Raw genomic sequence first — 18,281 nt, forward strand, 5'->3', positions numbered from 1 at the left:
ATTAAAACAATAATGAACACTTATTGCCAGGCAGTGTTCTGAGTATTTTACATGTATTAACTCATTTAATCTCCAAAACAACTTTAATATATAACTCTAAGAGATAAGAAAGACTACTTTTTTTTTTTTTTCAGATGAGAAAACCAAGACACAGAAATTTTCTCTTAAAGAGGTTTCTACGGTAAACATTGATATTTTGGGAAAAATTGCTCGATCTCTCTTAGCCTCAGTTTGAGTTTCTATAAAATGAGTATAATGTAAGCAATCTCATACAGCACACATATCAATCAGCTTTTGTTTGGTTATGTTATGATTCCAAATAATCCCCAAATCTCAATGATTTACAAGTGGGGTTTTTTTCTTGTTTTTGGGTGTTGGTGGCTTTGGCTCTCATATCTTACTCTAGAGATTAGGCTAAGGAGCTGATCCTATCTAGGACACATTTTCAGGGCAGAGGGAAAGAGAAAGAGCTGGCAGAAACATACAATGGTTTCTAAATTTCTTCTTAGAATTGGTGCAGTATTACACTGTTCACATTTTAACTGGCAGTAGCAAGTCATGTGGCCATCCTCGATGACAGCGTGTCCTCCTTTCACAAGGAAGCCCATCAAGTCGCATGGCAGTGGTCTAGGATGATTTTCTTATAGAGAAGAGGGGAACTGTGCTTGGGACCAGCATTACAATCTGCCACAATATGGATTAAATATAATAATATAGAAAGACCTAATTCAGTGCATGACATCTAGAAGTTCACCACAGTTACAGTTATGATTTCCTTTTTCCTTCCTTTTAATGCATTCAGGTAAATCTTAGAGCTTTGAAATAAAGTACTGATTATAAAAGTGACATATGACAATTATTCTTTCCTCTTGTTCCAGGAAAACTTTAGTTACATTTTGCACAATTAAGCATGTATTAAAAATATTTGGATTGACACAAGGAAGACTTAGAAAAAATTTCAGATTTTTTTCAGAATTAAATTTATTTTACATTGATAAAACCATGAAAAACATTTACATTTTCCCACATTACAGCACAACATTTCAAAGGAATATTTCTTGCCATAAGTAATATCTTGCTGATCTGCAGAACTGAAACAACAGTTTATATTCTTTAAGGTAAAGAAAAATGACATGTTTAAAATTTTTAAATCCAGACAAAAACATATGGCTTCATTATTAACATCCTATATATTCCATTACTAAATTATTTTCATGATTGATTAGCACCAGTTTATAAAAATGCATTCTTAATGTTGTTCAGCTGGAATACAGCAGAAAAATTAACACAGTTCAGAAATATCAAGCATACATTTTTACTAAATATTAATCTGTATGGTAAATACACTTTATGTATAGGGCTCTGACTAGTCTTTATTACCCATAAGTTTGTTTTCAAATAATTTTTACCAGTAATCTGGAAATTTTGACAATTTAAAATGATTGCTATTTTTATGTTTGCATGAAAAACTAATACAAAAAATAATTTGACTAAAGTGAAAATTTCAAATAAGTCCACTGGCAGATGAAAATAAAGCAAACAATTACAATATATTTCTCATCTTCTACAGTAGTTGGTTTCAAACATGTGTACAAAGTAAATTCTGTGCTATAAGGAGATGAAATCATCTTAGAAATTAGTTTTTAAGATCAGTCTTAAAGATATTTCAGAACATACTAGAATATGATCTAATTATTCTTTCAGTTGTTTACAGAAAAATAAAAACACAGAATTATTCCTGTTACCTGGGCTGAAGATCCTAATAACTAAATAGGTGTAAATTTGAATATAATTGGAAATAAGTAATGCATAATGTCTGGTTTCTCTATAAAGCATAAATAGATTTTAAATACCTTATATCTGTGACTCAGAATCTCAAATTACGGCATGTATTGACAGTAGCTGTCTATGGCGGAGAGGCAATATTTGGCCTACTATGAAGGACAATAAAGAAAGAATGAACTTTTTTTTCCTTGAGAGAAAAGAATATTAAATAGAAATAATATCAGGGAAAAGAAAATCCTGGTCCCAAAATAAAAGGGTCATTAATTGAAGACAACAATTTTACTCTTTTTTGACAATGAATAGCATTATCTGTATTATTAGGAATAATGTAATACCACTTCATTCTTATTATGTATTACAATCATGTATATATGAATACATATATAAAAATACAGACACTGCGTCGTGACTAAGCAATTTTGGAATAAATCCATAGACCAAGTCACAGCATGCATAAATTGTTTACATCTTAACTGCTCATTTATACCCGAACAAATTTTCAGTAAGCATACTGCTAATTTTCAAATGATGTAATAAAAAATCTGGTGGCAGTATTGTATTATTTTGCTGAATTACATTTGAGAAAAAAGAAGCTACCTGATTCATCTATTTTAACATAGTATATCCTGGATCTTCTTATAAGAATACATGTATAGAAACTTAAAAGGTCATAAATTTCTTATGAGGAGACATTATTTGATCTGTGTCATTGGCGTGTATTTGCAAAACATTTTAACACTGTAAGCATTAGAAATTTGAAGACTGGGCATGGGAAAAGGTTTATACTCTACTACAGTGATGCTGGTGTACTTCTACACAAGGCCTCTTAGTGACGTCAATCAATTGGAAGTAGGAGTTTATCAATGAATTGCTTGACATCCATCATTTCCTGTTGACATGAGCTATGCATCATACCTTCATAGGTTTTAAAGGTCACATTGGCTGGATCGCCAAAGTTTTTAGTTTTTCAACCGTAAGAGAACCAAACATCAGGGGAACTAACGGGTCACAATCTCCGTGGCACTGGAGAATAGAAATATCTCTGTTAGCGCCCCTGATAGGACCCTGTGGAAATGAAGCCCGAAGTGGAAGCCAGCAACTGAGCGCAGTGACACCCGCCAGTTTCTGCTACGTGGTAAGGGCAGTATATAAAGATAAAGCTCCTCCCTGAGAAAATCCTCCTACAATAATTCGGTTAGAAGGAATGCCATTCTTCACTTCTTGATCGATCAAAGCTTTTATATTTTCTGCTGCCTGTTTAATCCCAGGTTCGTCCTCCTGTGAATCTGGTGAAAGCCCAATAATATCAAACCATGAAGGCACAGCCATGTTCATATTTAATGTAAAGGCATAACAGGAGCATGCAGGCAGATATATTTGATATGTGAACTTCTGATACCTGCAAAGGCTTCTATCCATCGGTGCCCAGTATCTCCCAATCCATGAAGGAAAATCACCGCCGCGGTGGCCTTCCCGGCGGCGGGCACGATGGCTGGCAGCGGGGCTGACATGTTATTGCTGCACATACACCGGCTCAGCTCACAGCGCAAACGGAAGGAAGAGCTGGCGCCCGGCCGCGGCCCAAGGGCGTGCAAAGGGCCAGATTGTTTCTGTAGTTGCTTTCACTGACCTAGTGTTATGTAGTTTATTTATTTATTTAAATATTTATGTATAAATAAAGAAAACTTTACAATTGGTTAGATATTATTTCTAAGCATGTAAGTTGATCTATGTAATGAGTATGAAATTATGAAATAAAAAATAAAGCTAAGTGGGAAGAAAACTATAACTGTCTGGATGAGTTCCATGTCCCATAAAGGAGTTTGCTTAAAAATGCTCTTTGCTATGGTTGGTTTAAATTAGTTGGTTTTGTTGCTTGGGCTTCAAAGAATGGCTTTATATACAGGGAAGTAGTTTTTATTTTTACATACTCCGTAATAATGTGGTTCATATCAATATAAACATCATGTAGTTCTCGAAGGCAATAGTTAATTTCCTCATACTGATTTGTGATTTTGAACACACACACACACCAAAGTTATGTATAAATAAGGTTTTACCCTAAAATGTATGCATAATGCTTAGTCTGAAAGACTATTTTCTACCAGAGAAAGAATTTAATGGATAAAGTAGAACTGTTTGAAAATGAGCAAAAATATTAGTCTACCATAAACATGTTTTGTTAGATAAATTCAGATATTTATGTTTGATAATTTTGAGTATCTTGATTCTAGAAGTGAGATTATATGAAGGATGTCAAGGCAGTCATTTGCCAGACAGTAAGTAATTATTTCTTTATACTTTGTTTTAACAGACTGTCTTATTTCAGGAGAATTTTTATTTCTAAAATCAATGATCAGTGTTATTATTCCTGCCATTTAAATAAGCTGCAGATATTTTCTTGGTTAAAGCAATACAGTGACAAGATTTTGTAGTGTAGCCCATTCTTTTAGGGATAAAGATATTTATACATCACTTTCTGCCAACATAACATTTTCCATTCTGACTTCTGTTTTTGCCTGTTACATGTTCATTCAAAGGCAAGAAAAGCTCAGCAAATCTGTCTATAAGAGTATCCTTTGGCTTTAGGAATCTTTAGCACCAGTAAAAATGGAAACTTCTATTGTTTTCCTTTGGTGAAGACTACTTTGATGACAAGAAATACCTGTAGTCCAGATTAAAAGAAGAAAACGTTTATGGAATAGCGAATTATTTTCAGTGAAAACAATTGAAATCATTACGAAGTCCACTTTTTGTTGTTGTTTTTTGCCTGCAAGAACAAAATGGTCATAAGCAAGAAACAAAAATATTGCTTCATGTTTGAAAGGCCTCTGGAAAAAGTTCAAAACAATTTGAAGACTACTGCCTCATCAGTATCTTTAAGTGTTAGAATTAGGAGAGACTTGGCATTACTATAGATTTTATGATCTTATTTAAAGAAACATTCTTCATTGCAAGAAAATGGAAAATTATAATTTAAAAAATAATTTTCATGGTTATAGATATATAACAAATACCTTCACTTGGGATGTTATCTGCTATACTGAATATTATAGATTTTTGTTAAGTAATTGTATAGAAACATAGGCACAAATGTAACATTTAAAGTAAATATGGCTAAATGTTTCCTCATTATTAGATTGCTGTTCTTGTTGAAGAAAATAACTTCTTTAATTTTTCAGTTTTTATCCTTATTCTTTAGTAATTCACTGATTAAAAATATTAGGAAATAATAACTGAGATGATTCTAGTATTATAGGGTGAAGGATTATATATGGTAATCCAGGTCAAGTACTTGATACATTTCCTAGCACATTGTTCGAGCTCAGTAAATGTTAGGAATAATTTATTATTAGTAAACCAGTTTCGCGTTGCCACTAATTTATTGTGTCATCTTTGGTCAGTCATTTATCTTTTAGGCCCTCATTTTCTTCATTTGAAAATATGGGGGAAGGTTTGAAGTAGATGATCTCTATATCTCTTTAAGCTATAATAGATAAATAATTCTACTTTGTAGTGTACTCAAAGTGAATGACTTCTAGGATTCTGGGGCTTGATTTAAAGGGTATATATAGCACTTGTTATGTAAATATATTGGCTATTTTTTATATAGATGCCATTTAAATAAATCATTTCCTTTCCAAGAAATGTCATTGGCTGACGTTAATTAATTTTTATAAAGAGCTTTGAAGATGAGAAGTGGTATGTAAGTGGTGATTATTATCAAACATGAGGAGTGTAAGTTTAACATTGCTATAATATACAGTTTGAATCAGAAAATAAGATTATATTAGAATAATTTTTAATAACACCAACAAAAAGCATGAATCCCTTTTCTGAAGGAAACAGTGCATAAAATTATGCATATGTAATACATGCTTAAACATTTTATTAAATACTTTTACAATGACAAAAAATGCCGTATATGACGTTCAATTCAAAAATTTCTGGAATGAATCTTAAGCCCAACTGTTACTAAAATATAGAGGACATTGCTTTTGAAAGTTTTTTTTAATAAATTGTTTGCTATTTATAATGTACATATTGGTAATTGTGACTAAAACCTTTTGGCTACCCAAGGTGGTGAGGTTTTTATATATAGTAGTCCCCCTTATTCATAAGGGATACATTCCAAAACCCCTAGTGGATATTTGAGATCACATATAGTAAACAATCATATGTGTACTATGTTTTTCCTATATATACATACCTATGGTGAAGTTTAATTTGTAAATTGGACACAGTATTCTTGCACTTTGAAGCCATTATTAAGTAAAATAAGGGTTATTTTGTCACAAGCACTGTGATACTGCAACAGTAGATTTGATAATAGAGCTGGTTAGTAAGTGACTGATGGGTAGGTAGCATACACAGTTTGGATACACTAGACAAAGGGTGGATTCACATCCTGGGGGGGGACAGAGTGGAACAGAATGATGTGTAATTGTAAACTTATTAATTATTTGTTTCTGAAATTTTCCATTTAATATTTTCGAACTGACTGACCACAGGTAACAAATCACAGAAACTACAGGTAAAGGAAAACTACTATAGTTTCATTTCAAGGGATAAGTTGACATTGACTCATAGTGTCTCTAAATAAATGGAATAACGAATCCTGCAAATATGTAGTGCTATGATGCTATGCAACTTAAAAGGGTTAAAATATATAAACACACTAAATTTTGATTCTACAATTCATTATATAAGTCTCTATGATAAATTTCCTTTCTACTTTAGCATTTTATTAATCCTATATATTACCTATTTTCAGAAACTTATTGCTAAAACATATTTCTAATACAAAGTCTTTCCTATACCAAGAAACACTACTTATCCTCATCTGTAAGTCCAGAATGCTTCCTTGGAGGAGTAGAGAAGCAAGGGCAAAGAATATCTATTGAGATAGCTCATCACCCACCAAATACCTCCATGCCATGCATATCTAATATAGTCTCATACAAAGAGAGGGATAGATAACATACATAATAGAAATATTCTGAAAATTTTTGTTGACTTCTGCCTTAAGAATGCCTGATATTCATTTTAGTGTGCCATTATTTAAACATATGTATATAAAATATATAATCTAGAATGTTTTAATTAATACTTAATATCTAAATTATAGAGTCACTCTTTCAAAATCAACAGATATTTGGTGATGTGTTCATCTTTAAAGTACAAGTAATTTAATTTTACATGATAGAAAATATAAGTTTTCTACTATTTTAATCATTTTTCATGTCTCTATGTAGACAAATATTCATTAGTAAATCCAAGTGTTTCTTAATCTTAAATGTTGAGAAAAAATATTGGCAAAAGAATCATCATCTTACAAAAAACACACACAAAATGAGGATATGATTTGTGTAAATATTTCGCCATTTGGTAAGGCTAACTGTAATTTCTTGTAGCACATTTTTTTCTTCACAGTAATCCAGTGTTTGTGTATTTAACAAAGTAAAGCTGAGAGATTTTGTGTCTCATAAACTTCTTAGGAGAGTCTCTTGGCATCGTCATTTACCACTTGTCTTTTAGTCCTCCTTGGTTCATTTATTTGAAGATGAAAAACTCAAAATGTTATGACTTGCTGATGTTTTGCCTTCTCTGTTACTGTTCTTCCTTAAACATTAGAATAAAATGTTCAAGAATATTCATTGTAAGCATGTCCCTGAAGCTATTTCCCCAAGGCAATGTTGAGTTTCAAATCATGGTGATGATTTTGATAAAAGGATTTGATACTATAAAGTGAATTTGTATAGGTCCATCATCTGGCCATCCTGTGATGATAGCATTTATTTTCTCAAAATCTTGGCAGGTCTGCAAAAGAAGTCAATGAACTAAAGGTTAGACAAATGTGGTGCATAGTATCACTGTATCAATACATAAGCAATTTCAAGTTTTTCCCTATATTAAGTGAGAGTTGGGGTTAAAAAAGTCATTTCTGAAACTTTTAGTTTTTGGAATATTTTGTAAAAGTTTATTTTCATAAAACATTTATAACCCAAGCACAGTAATATTACTCTTAGAGTTGAGATTGGTAAAGGAACAAATGAGTTTAGAGAGAATTCTCTAGTAACTAGCTAAAAAGTAAAAATTCTGTGAACCAACAATTTATGATAGATTAAACTCAGCCTTAATCATGGCTTAGATCTCATCGAGATCCCTTACAAAAATACGGATAGCACTTCCCTTCATTTCCAGTATTAGATAGTAGGCCATTGCTTGAGACCTGTATTTCTGCTTGGCCTAGTTTCTTCTCTACACCTATCACCAAAACTTTTGGAAAGAAGGCATGTTGGAGGAGGAGATGGTTCTGTGGGAAGAGAAAGAAAAGAAAAGCAATGAAAGAGGAAAGCATAATGGCTTGACATATTAGAGAACTTTAAACATATATCTATTTATCATTTATCGCTATCCTACCATCTATCTATGCAGCTATCTATCGATCAATCATCTGTCTATCCATCTATCTAATCCATCTATCTATCTGTCAATTACATTTTAAAAGCTCTCTTTTAATTCTGCTTCAATTGGAATGATTCTGTCTCCTGTTAACAGATAGTGTTACAGGGCTTGTTGTAGTTACCGCTTTCCAAATCCTTGTATGCAGGGGGAAAAAAAAAAAAAAAAAAAGATGTGATGCATTCTAACCAAGCTCGGTTGCATTGAATATTGTGGTTTCTCCTAGTTGATCCTCACTTGGCTCACTTACCAATTGTTTCTCTAACTCATTTTCTGAAAACATTTCCCAAGTAAGACATTTTAAGTTTATAGGCAGAATTGCAGTAATTTAGAAGCAGTTAAATTACCTAGACCTTTCTATTCAAGCCATTTTTTAAATCTAAAATTATTCTGCCAACATTTGTTTAAATATTGAGCCAATTGACATTAGTGAGTCTTGACTGTTCATTAAGAACAAATTTTCCCAGATACTGAATAGTTATGTAAATTGCATAGCAGATGTTTTTCCAGGAAAGATCCAAAGTTCAATATTCAAAATATCCATGGAAGTATTTTAGTTAAAATATTGAATATTTTGGAATAAAAACTGGTAATATATTTTTATCTTTTTAAATTAAGTTAATTTTAAAAACTTATTTTAAGTTCAGGGGTACATGTATAGTTTTGTTACACAGGTAAACTTGTGTCATGGAAGTTCGTTGTACAGATTATTTCATCACGCAGGTATTAAGCCTAGTACCCATTAGTGATTTTTCCTGATCCTCTCCCTCCTCCCACCCTCTACCCACCGATATGTCACAGTGTGTGTTATTCCCCTCTATGTGTCCATGTGTTCTCATCATTTAGCTCTCACTTACAAGTGAGAACATGTGGTGTTTGGTTTTCAAAACAGGTAATATTTTTAGGAAGGAATTAAATCATGATATTTTACAAATCCCTTAGTTTACCACATATTTCTTTTGCTTCTTAAAGTAAATACATCATCACTGGGTTAAAAACTAGTGATTTATTACTAAGCATTAGAAATATTTATGGTAATTATTTTTGGTATGATGGAATTTTATATTTAATTTAGGAATAACATCCCCCTAAAAGTTTCTTAATTGAAATAGTCATACTCTTCTTGTTTCCTTCAAAATAAACATCAGTATTCATCAGATGATTGATAGATTAAAACATAAATAATACCACCATTTTTTCTTATGTAAAATGTATTTTCCTTGCATTGCTTGTACTAAATAGACAAGTAGAAGGCATATTTTTATGAATAAAAATGTCAAGTATTGTCTAGAAAAACCTATCATGATTGATTATTTCAGTTGTCACTGATGCCTCAGTTTCTTATTGCTTGTGCCACCAATCCAGAGATACACACAAATTTTAATGTACCTTTAACATAGCGTATATTGCTGTTAGAGAATGGTTTGGAACAAAATCCAAGAGTTTTGATGTGACATAGAGCGACTGGTACTAAAATGACCACTAAAATACCTTCTTCTCTTATTAAAGGCTGCATTACCACTTTTTGAAGTTGGTTCATAGCTACAGACATGTAGAAAGAAGCACACTTAATGATGTGATTAATTTTGCACATTTTAATGAAGGAGGTAGTTCGAGGCTGTTGGAAATAGTTTTTCTGAAACATAAGTACTCTTACTTTAAAAATGCCGTGTTTATTTTTTAAGGTATTAAAATTTACTTGAAAATGTTTCTATACCTTTCAATGAGTTCAATTTCAGACATATATATTACATAATTTAAAACTACAGGAAATTATTTTGTTTTGTAAACAGTAAATATATCTTTTTAAATATTTTTATTTAACAAGGGAACCAGTTATTATGTGAGACTAGTATTTTGTAGAAAAATCATGACGTTATCAAATTAAATAAAATTCTTTATGTCTTTAGAGCTGCTCATTTAAAAAGATTTCTTTGTCAAAATGCCAAAGAATAAATAATCTCTCTATCAAATTACTTTGGTAGTTTTGAGCTGACACCCAGAGTACCCAGGCTTTGCAGTCTCTGGCAGAAGAGCATGTAGTTATAAACTTGCAGGTCCTGGGAATTTTTTTCATGTACATGAACCCACCTCAGGAAATTCAGGATTCCCAGAAATGAAGATCTCAGGGGACCCCAGGATCTTTAATATTAATTGTGAGCATTCTTGAATAATATACTGTACAAAGCAGCCATTTGCAAATTTATACTAAAACGAGTGAAATCAAGACAAACCAAAATAGTCTGTGCCCCTTAATAAGTTGCTCATCTTTAAAATGAGCACTAAACTGTGTTTCTCATGCAATATAACCAGACAAATTACTCATCTTTCAAAAAAAGCAAATCCTTATTAATGCATCAGTCAACATTTTTTAAAATGAAATTTGTCATCTAAATTCAAGCACTTCCCAAATAATCAAGATGTATCAATACTCTACATGTGTATGCCTAGGTATTAGGTTAAGAAACAAATATATTTAAAGGCTACAGTTGATTTATGTACCTAAAACGTAATTGTTTTATTATTGTGAAACTAAAATAAAATTTCGTTTAAGATGCCATATATTATACATGATTTGTAGAGTTTGTGATTTCTTAAATATGTAGTGCTTATTTTTGAATTTAGTGACACACACTTGTATGGAATGCTGGGATTGTGATGGAATGTTGAGATAGGGTGGGATTGAAATAAAGGAAACTACTCCAAAAGAGTGGTAAGAAAGATTTAGAATGTTACGAATTGTTTTCAGGCTTTGAAGTGTGCTACCTTTAATACATGTATTTGTCTTATATTGTCTTTCTAGTGTATTATACTTTAACTCAGTGGTTACTGCCAAATCCATCTCTCCTTGATTTAGTTGTAATAAGAAACTTGTTTTCTTTTCTCCCTTTTACACTTTCCCCCTTTCTGCACAACTTTGCTTTATTCTTTAACTCCTCCTCCCCAAATCCAAATGAAGTGTCACAATTTAGACTTCAAAGCAATTTTTTAAGTTTTGTAACTCACTTGAAAGAAGGGGTAACTCTCTTCTATGCCCTGTACGATTTTGTCTTCTAAATAAAATGCTCTGGCAATTTAAATTTATTTCAAAAATGCGGGTGGAAAATTGATTTAAAATACTTTAAAATTAATGGTGCATTAAAAGTTCACTTTATTCTAATTTATCTAGAATGGTTTAGGGGCCCTATATAAAACTTGGGGCTGTGTTCAAAGTTTGTTATAAAAATAAAGCACTAAAAGTTTTTGGACTGATTTCAGAAATCTAACAAGGTTCTTAAGGTTCTTATCAGGATACTTTTTAAAGAATGAATAATCATTTTATAGGGTAAAATCTGAGATACTGTGGGTAAACTCTTGGAAAGCACAGTTTGTGTACACATTTTATTGCCCGACTGCCTAGTTCCACTATTAGGCAGGCAGGAAGCCATCAATACAAGCTTCTGGAATTGCATTGAGTTGGAGACTGAGAGTAGTTGAGAAAGCCAAATAATGTGAATGGGTATCAATCACTGCAAAAATTCTCACGTCTTACGATATGTTTTTGTTGTATTAAAGAAATGTTAGAGAATCTAAAGTTGGAAACTTATTGGCTATTCATTTTTCAGTAAAATGTTAATTTTCATTTAGCAATCCTCAAGAGATTGTCGTTAACAGTTAATGCATCAAAGGCAATGCTTGTCTTGACAATAAACCAAGAGGATATTTAGTATGAATTTGTATGTTTTCATCTTTATTCCCTTTACCTCATATGTTGTTTTCTTTTCTTTAAAAATGTAAAAAAGATGGAATACTTACTGAAGACAAAGCTTTCTACAAGCTTTATTTATTTGTTTATTTTTTATTTACACTAACCACCCTGATTGATAAGGATGTCTCTTTAGTGGTTTGGAACACAGATCTATGATCTTAAAAACAACAACAACAACAACAACAACAACAAAAAACCCAAAGATGTTATTTTTGTAAGTAATCCATTATAATTTAACATTTTCTAAGAGCAAATCTCTAAACATATCAGTTACAACATCATTGGAAAAAAACCTAAAATTCTATTTTGCCTGTATAATGAATTGTCTAGCAAAATGCCTTGTACAAAGTAAGAATTTAGTAAGTTTGTAATAGTAAGAAGAATGTAATTACTTCATACAAGAAAATTAAGTTTGTGATAATTGATCCACTACAAAGCTTGAAAGTAGACATTTCATATATTCTATCAGTGGACGTGCTTTAAAACAATATACACTTAAACATCTATGAACCATTTTTAAGTTTCTAAAATAAACAAAGGAAATCCAGCTAGCTTGTTAAGTGTCTTACTCTAGGTTAAAGTTGACTCTTTAGGTGTGTGTAGGGGTGTGTGTGTCTGTGTGTATATATGTATGTACACATTTTATATATACACATGTAGATATACAGTATATATGCTCTTTCTTTACACACACACAGACACATACACACATGAATATAAAGTAAGTCATATTTTCTGATTCACGTGGTCGTTCCAAGGATGCTTTATTTTCTTCATATCTGATTGATCTCCCATTGGCAGTGTCTCCCAGCACTTGAGCTCTAAGTTTTTCTGCCCCCATAGCTTCTTTGTCAAGTAGTTAATGATCTGTCAACAAACACTTAAATAGGGAACTCCCTATTTCCATGAAACCATCTGTGAATTCTTTTGTGATATGAATAATCACATTCTAATTTATCTGTTTTTCAAGTTATCTAACTTTCTTAAAAAGAGGCTGTCTGGTGATATTATTTTAGAATATGAAACTTTTAAAAATTGATCTCTCAGGTACTCCTGGTCTTAAGCAAGAAATATGTAATTAATGGCTAAATGGAATCCTCAGTTAGGACCATAAATATCAAGGCCAATAAAGAAATTCAAAGCTAGAATCTGCTTAATATGCAGTAATCTATAGCAACTCTTATAACTCATGATAATTTGTTTTGAAGATACAGAAAAATGGGTAATACTCTGTTTCTTAGTAAAGTCAGTATTATTTGAGAATTTCTTATTCTCCATGTCTCTGTATTTATAAAAATGCACTTATTTTAAAAAATATTGTATATAGGAAACCTAAATATATGTATTCAGTGTGATTTATCCCACCATTAAATTTTAGAGGGGAAAATAATCATCAGTCAGGCTTACAAAAGCTTTTATAAAGACCAGTGTTTAGAGTTACTGTGGCTTTGAAATACCTCAAGTGGTTTCTATGGAAACATGAAAGTTAAGCAGAGAGATAATTTTAGATAATATTTAATATATCATCTACTTCCTCAATAATAAAAATAGAAACCTAAACTTTTCAGGTTGTTATAATTTTCCCCCCCAAAATGCTGCATTCTTAAACCCTTTGAAATATGTAGATGAAAACATGGATTAAAATTACTATGTACAGTATCTGTGAAGAAAAGAGACCACCTCTTATTTCTTCACCTATATATAGACAGTTTTGTTTAGGGGCTGTGTATATCTGAAATCTCAAATAAACTGGCAGCACTCTGTAGTAAAACTTGGAGGAAAAAATTCAGAATTTCTTAAAATATTAAATTACTTATTAGTAAATAAAAGCATGTAATTTTATATGGCTTCTGATCAAAGTTAATTTTATTTATGTGTATTTGATTTTGGGGGGAAGAAACTTGCTTATAGAATATAGTTTCTTGCTCTATGAGAGTAAAATAAATTATGTTAACTAATATCTAACAATGTCTCATTTTATTTGAATAAAAATGTCTATTTTAGAGCACAGAAATGCCTAAAATAGACACAAAAAATGTCTATTTTGATGCACAGAAAATCCATGTCGTTTGACAAGGCCACATGGGGCTGTAAGATTTAAGTTTTTTTATGAGAGCTTCCATTAAAAGCTTGAATATATATCTTAAAATGAGATGACTTCTTATTTTATATGGACATTTGTATAGTTTGTGGAAATTTCCTGGAAAAACTAAAATCTCCAGTTTTTGTTTTTTAGAGCCTTGTAATGTCTTAAAAAGTGAAATTGTTTACTTTTTTTGTTAATCAAAGCATGTTTAAACTAGCATATTGTAGTTTGGTTTACAATTTGAAAGCAAATGCTCTTATTAAACATCCAATTGTCTTTCTTAAAATAGCATGAAAATACTTTATGTAGGAAATTTAAGATATACTTAAAGCTGAAGCATTATTTTAGTGAGGTTTGGTTTTGTCTCATCTTTTTTTGTGCATCATAGGTTTTATAAGCAAGTGTTTACATTTCAGATATGATATCAGAAACTTGCACTCCTAGTTGTGTAATTTTATCAAGGGTGTCTACAAGTATCTGATAAATTGTATTTGGTTGGAGGTAATCTGCTGTAATCCCAATACAGAAATCAAGGGGGAAAATGGTCCCAGCAATGAATTATTCTTTCTTTCATTCTTGTTACCTTGAGTCTACCAGTTTTTCTCAAATCCCCTGATTAAGATCACCTGCCCCCCATTTTGCCCCATTCAAAAAAATGTCTTTTAACTAAAAATACAGAAAAATATCAACTAAACAAAATACATCAATAATTTTGGTTCTAGAACTGTAAAAGTTGTTTTTAAAAAATGGTTAAATGGTAGGATTATGAATAAGACACGAATCCACAACTGTCAATTTCCTGTTGTAAAATGTACAAGAGGGCCAAAGGTTTAGAATATTGCTTATTATTCTAGCCTTGGAATTCTTAGTATTATAATAAGATTGGTAATGCTTTCCTTTCCTTATTTCAGTGCATAATAAATTTAATGTTTTCGAAAGTGAATATTTATTTAGAGATAAAATAAAGACTGTGCTTTATGGTTACAGTTTGCATGCTCCTCTGTAAAGAATATAGTGGCTGTCTTGTGTTAGTATAGCTAGTTTTAAATTCAAAAAGTCTATCAAGTTTTTAAAGAAAATGTTAATATATTACACATGGCATATTGTGTTAAAAAGTCTTTCTATGATATTCAAAATGTTTCAGAAACAATGACAAGGTCAGTGTTGCTAGAGAATCAGTGTTTTACTAGAATGCAATGGTTTTAATGGAAATAATAACAACTCACACATTTTAAGGCTTAAAACTGAGCTCCTTGATTGTGTTTAGCATATTGGAAGTTACAAGGAGCTCCTATTTTGTAGTTGCTGTAGATTAGATCGGTAAATGAAAATGTCTTTCTGATTTCCTAGAAACACTTTGTTTCTATTTTTTGTGAACGTAGATACTTTGGGGACCCGGCCTTGTTATCTCATGACTGTTTTCCAGGCTGTGTTATCATGATGAATGGGTAATTACAGTACAGGGCACCCACACAGGCCACTGCATATGAGACCCTTCATTTAGGACGTTTTTACTTTATAGAGAGATTCCTTATAAGTTCTGAAGCTCTTGGGTTAAATTAAATTTCATTTTGTCATACCTAATGTGTTTATTTTCTCTTGTGAAGAAAAAGTCTTCAAACTTCATATGATTTCTTAAATTCAAAAAACACAAGAAGCACAATTCCAATTTCATGAGAATGTATTATTTCTTAGTATCATACATTCATAGATGATAGACTACTTTAATGTGTGTGTTAGCAGTGCTTTGACTTGTTTAAAAATGCCATCATTTAATAATATGAATTTTTCTTGCTAAGAATAAAAATTGACTACACAATATGATAATATTTGTTTCTGATCCAACACACAAAATGAAAGCTTTGCTTATTTATTTGATTAAAATGCAAAAGTGCAAGTACGTTTAGGTTTGTGTTGTATAGAATAGAACTTATTTTATCAATCACTTTCATAACCTTTAAAGAGCCTTAAATAGTACATATGAAAAACACATTCATATCAGGTTCCCCTTGAGGATTTTTTCTTTGGTTTAAGAAAATTTTATTAAAAATCGGCATTGCAAATAACATTTTTCATAACTATATGTAGACCTGTTAAAATTTTTATTAAAACTGGAGTTCGGCCTGTTCTTTTTCATCATTCTATCAGATATTAAACTCCTGCAGCAGCTGTAGGAAATAGAGAAAGGGATTTTCAAAGGGATTTGAGTCTCCCTGTCTCTGTGCCTTTAGTGATCATATTATCATAACTATCACACATAACAAAGCTCTAAATCTGTAATTCAGATAAAGTGGTCAGGACTCTGAAATACAAAAATCCAAACATATGCCGTAACATTTTTTTGCAATGCTGGCTCCTTTAACGTGGATTTTGTAAACTTGGAGAGGTATTCAAGAGCTTTTGTATACGAACACAAACTAAACAACATTGTTAGTGGTATGTTTCACAGAGATTTAATTAGAGGTGTTTTTATACATCCAAGCAGTTCCATTGAAAGACCATGCCTGCATGCTCTAGCAAATTATGATCAAACCTCTGAAGGTTAAAAAGAATGAAATCAGAAGCTTGTTTTGAAGCAAGGTCTACATGAATCTATGTCTAATCCTGCAACAGTCTGAGTTCTTTCTCAAGAGAGCAACATTCCTTAAATGCAGTGCTAAGGGTGGTAAGTGTGACCACATAATTTTTTTATGAATTAAATTAAAAATGAGGGTAATAAAATTGTAAATGGGCTGAAATCCAACTGAAAATTACACAAGAAAGAGTTACACAATGAGTTTTTTCTTCACATTTACAGGACAAATTTATAACTTAATATCTACATGAAAAGAATATTTGTGCTGTAAAAAGTTGGTAAAACTCTCATCAGAATGTCCAACCAGTTTGTAAATGAGCAGCTGTATGTATATATTTATTGTAACAGTGCCTTCTACTGGTCACACATTATCTATGATGTCAGTGAAATTACTGAAAAGTAATGAAAACTTGTGTTTATCCTAAATTATTCTTGGGTATTTTTATTGCCTTGGCAAAAGTATTTCTGTGAATCACAACTTACATACATAAAAAATATAGTGTGTTAGAGATTAACACATTTGATTTCTGTTGTACTTTAGCAGTAATAGGACCTGTTAAAAAGTTTCTCCTAAAAAGAAAAGCATTTCCTACATACTGCAACTTAAAATGGGGAATATTTCCACCTGTTTATTTTATTGTCTTTCCGATTTTGAAATTGATCTTTTACTTACCAGCATTTTTCTTTTTAGCTTTTCAGTCACACTGTGTCTAATTAAAATGAGTAGATTTCTTACATATTATCAATATCTATAAAATGTGAGAATCATGAAATTTATTTGTAAGTTGAGAAATGCAGCAGAATTTGAAATATAACTTAACTAACAAAATATTTAACAATATTTAGTGAGAATGATTTAAGGTTTGTCTAACTATCTAGGTATAACAAAGATGGTTGATTTTAAATTTGCTTAGGAAAAGAATCAAATAATTAAAAAGAGAAGCATGTATAATCATGAAGAAAAGCTGCATTTTTCAGCAAAATATTGACATCAAGTATTTCATTTTCTTAATATATAATAAAGATACCACTGAAATCTCTTTATGAATCTATATGATTTCAGTTTTAATTTTAAATAATATTTAATAAAGTACTTAGATGATTATAAAATAATTGTTTTTCAAAAAAAGCATGTTCCAATTAATTTTATGTAGATATGGTTTACACTGAATGGGCTATCTTGCTGAATAACATTTTTAAGAAATTCTGAACATGAAATTTTTACTATCTGCAATAAAAAATCTGTGCTGTGGAAAAAATATTTTACTTTTGTTTAAGTCAATAAATATTGCTTTTATTGCCTGAGGCAACATTTTAAAAAACTTTATTATATGCAAATTACAACCTGAATATCTGATAAAATTCATTCTATTTAGTTAGAAATAATTACCTCAATGGAGGCAATCTGTTTATGTTAGAAATAATGTAAATCAGAAGGAATCCTCATGATTCCCCTTATCACAGATCATTGCACGTGTGTGCTCACTAGTGCTTATTAGACTAAAATCAGAGAACTTTCCTGAGGAATACATCACGTCAGGAGCAAATTGTTTCGATGCTCAATTCAAAATTTGGAATCACCTACATGACCATAACATTCAATGGAGAAAACACAATATTTT

At 31.2% G+C, this 18,281-nt stretch overlaps 1 pseudogene; it reads right to left on the reverse strand.

Annotated features, from left to right (window-relative positions):
* Positions 1 to 2,508: 2,508 nt before the first annotated feature.
* LOC100609608 (acyl-protein thioesterase 1-like) lies at positions 2,509 to 3,311 on the reverse strand (annotated as a pseudogene).
* Between the last annotated feature and the right edge of the window lie 14,970 nt (positions 3,312 to 18,281).

This window comes from Pan troglodytes, chromosome 3, assembly GCF_028858775.2.
Source record: "Pan troglodytes isolate AG18354 chromosome 3, NHGRI_mPanTro3-v2.0_pri, whole genome shotgun sequence".
NCBI lineage: Eukaryota > Metazoa > Chordata > Mammalia > Primates > Hominidae > Pan > Pan troglodytes.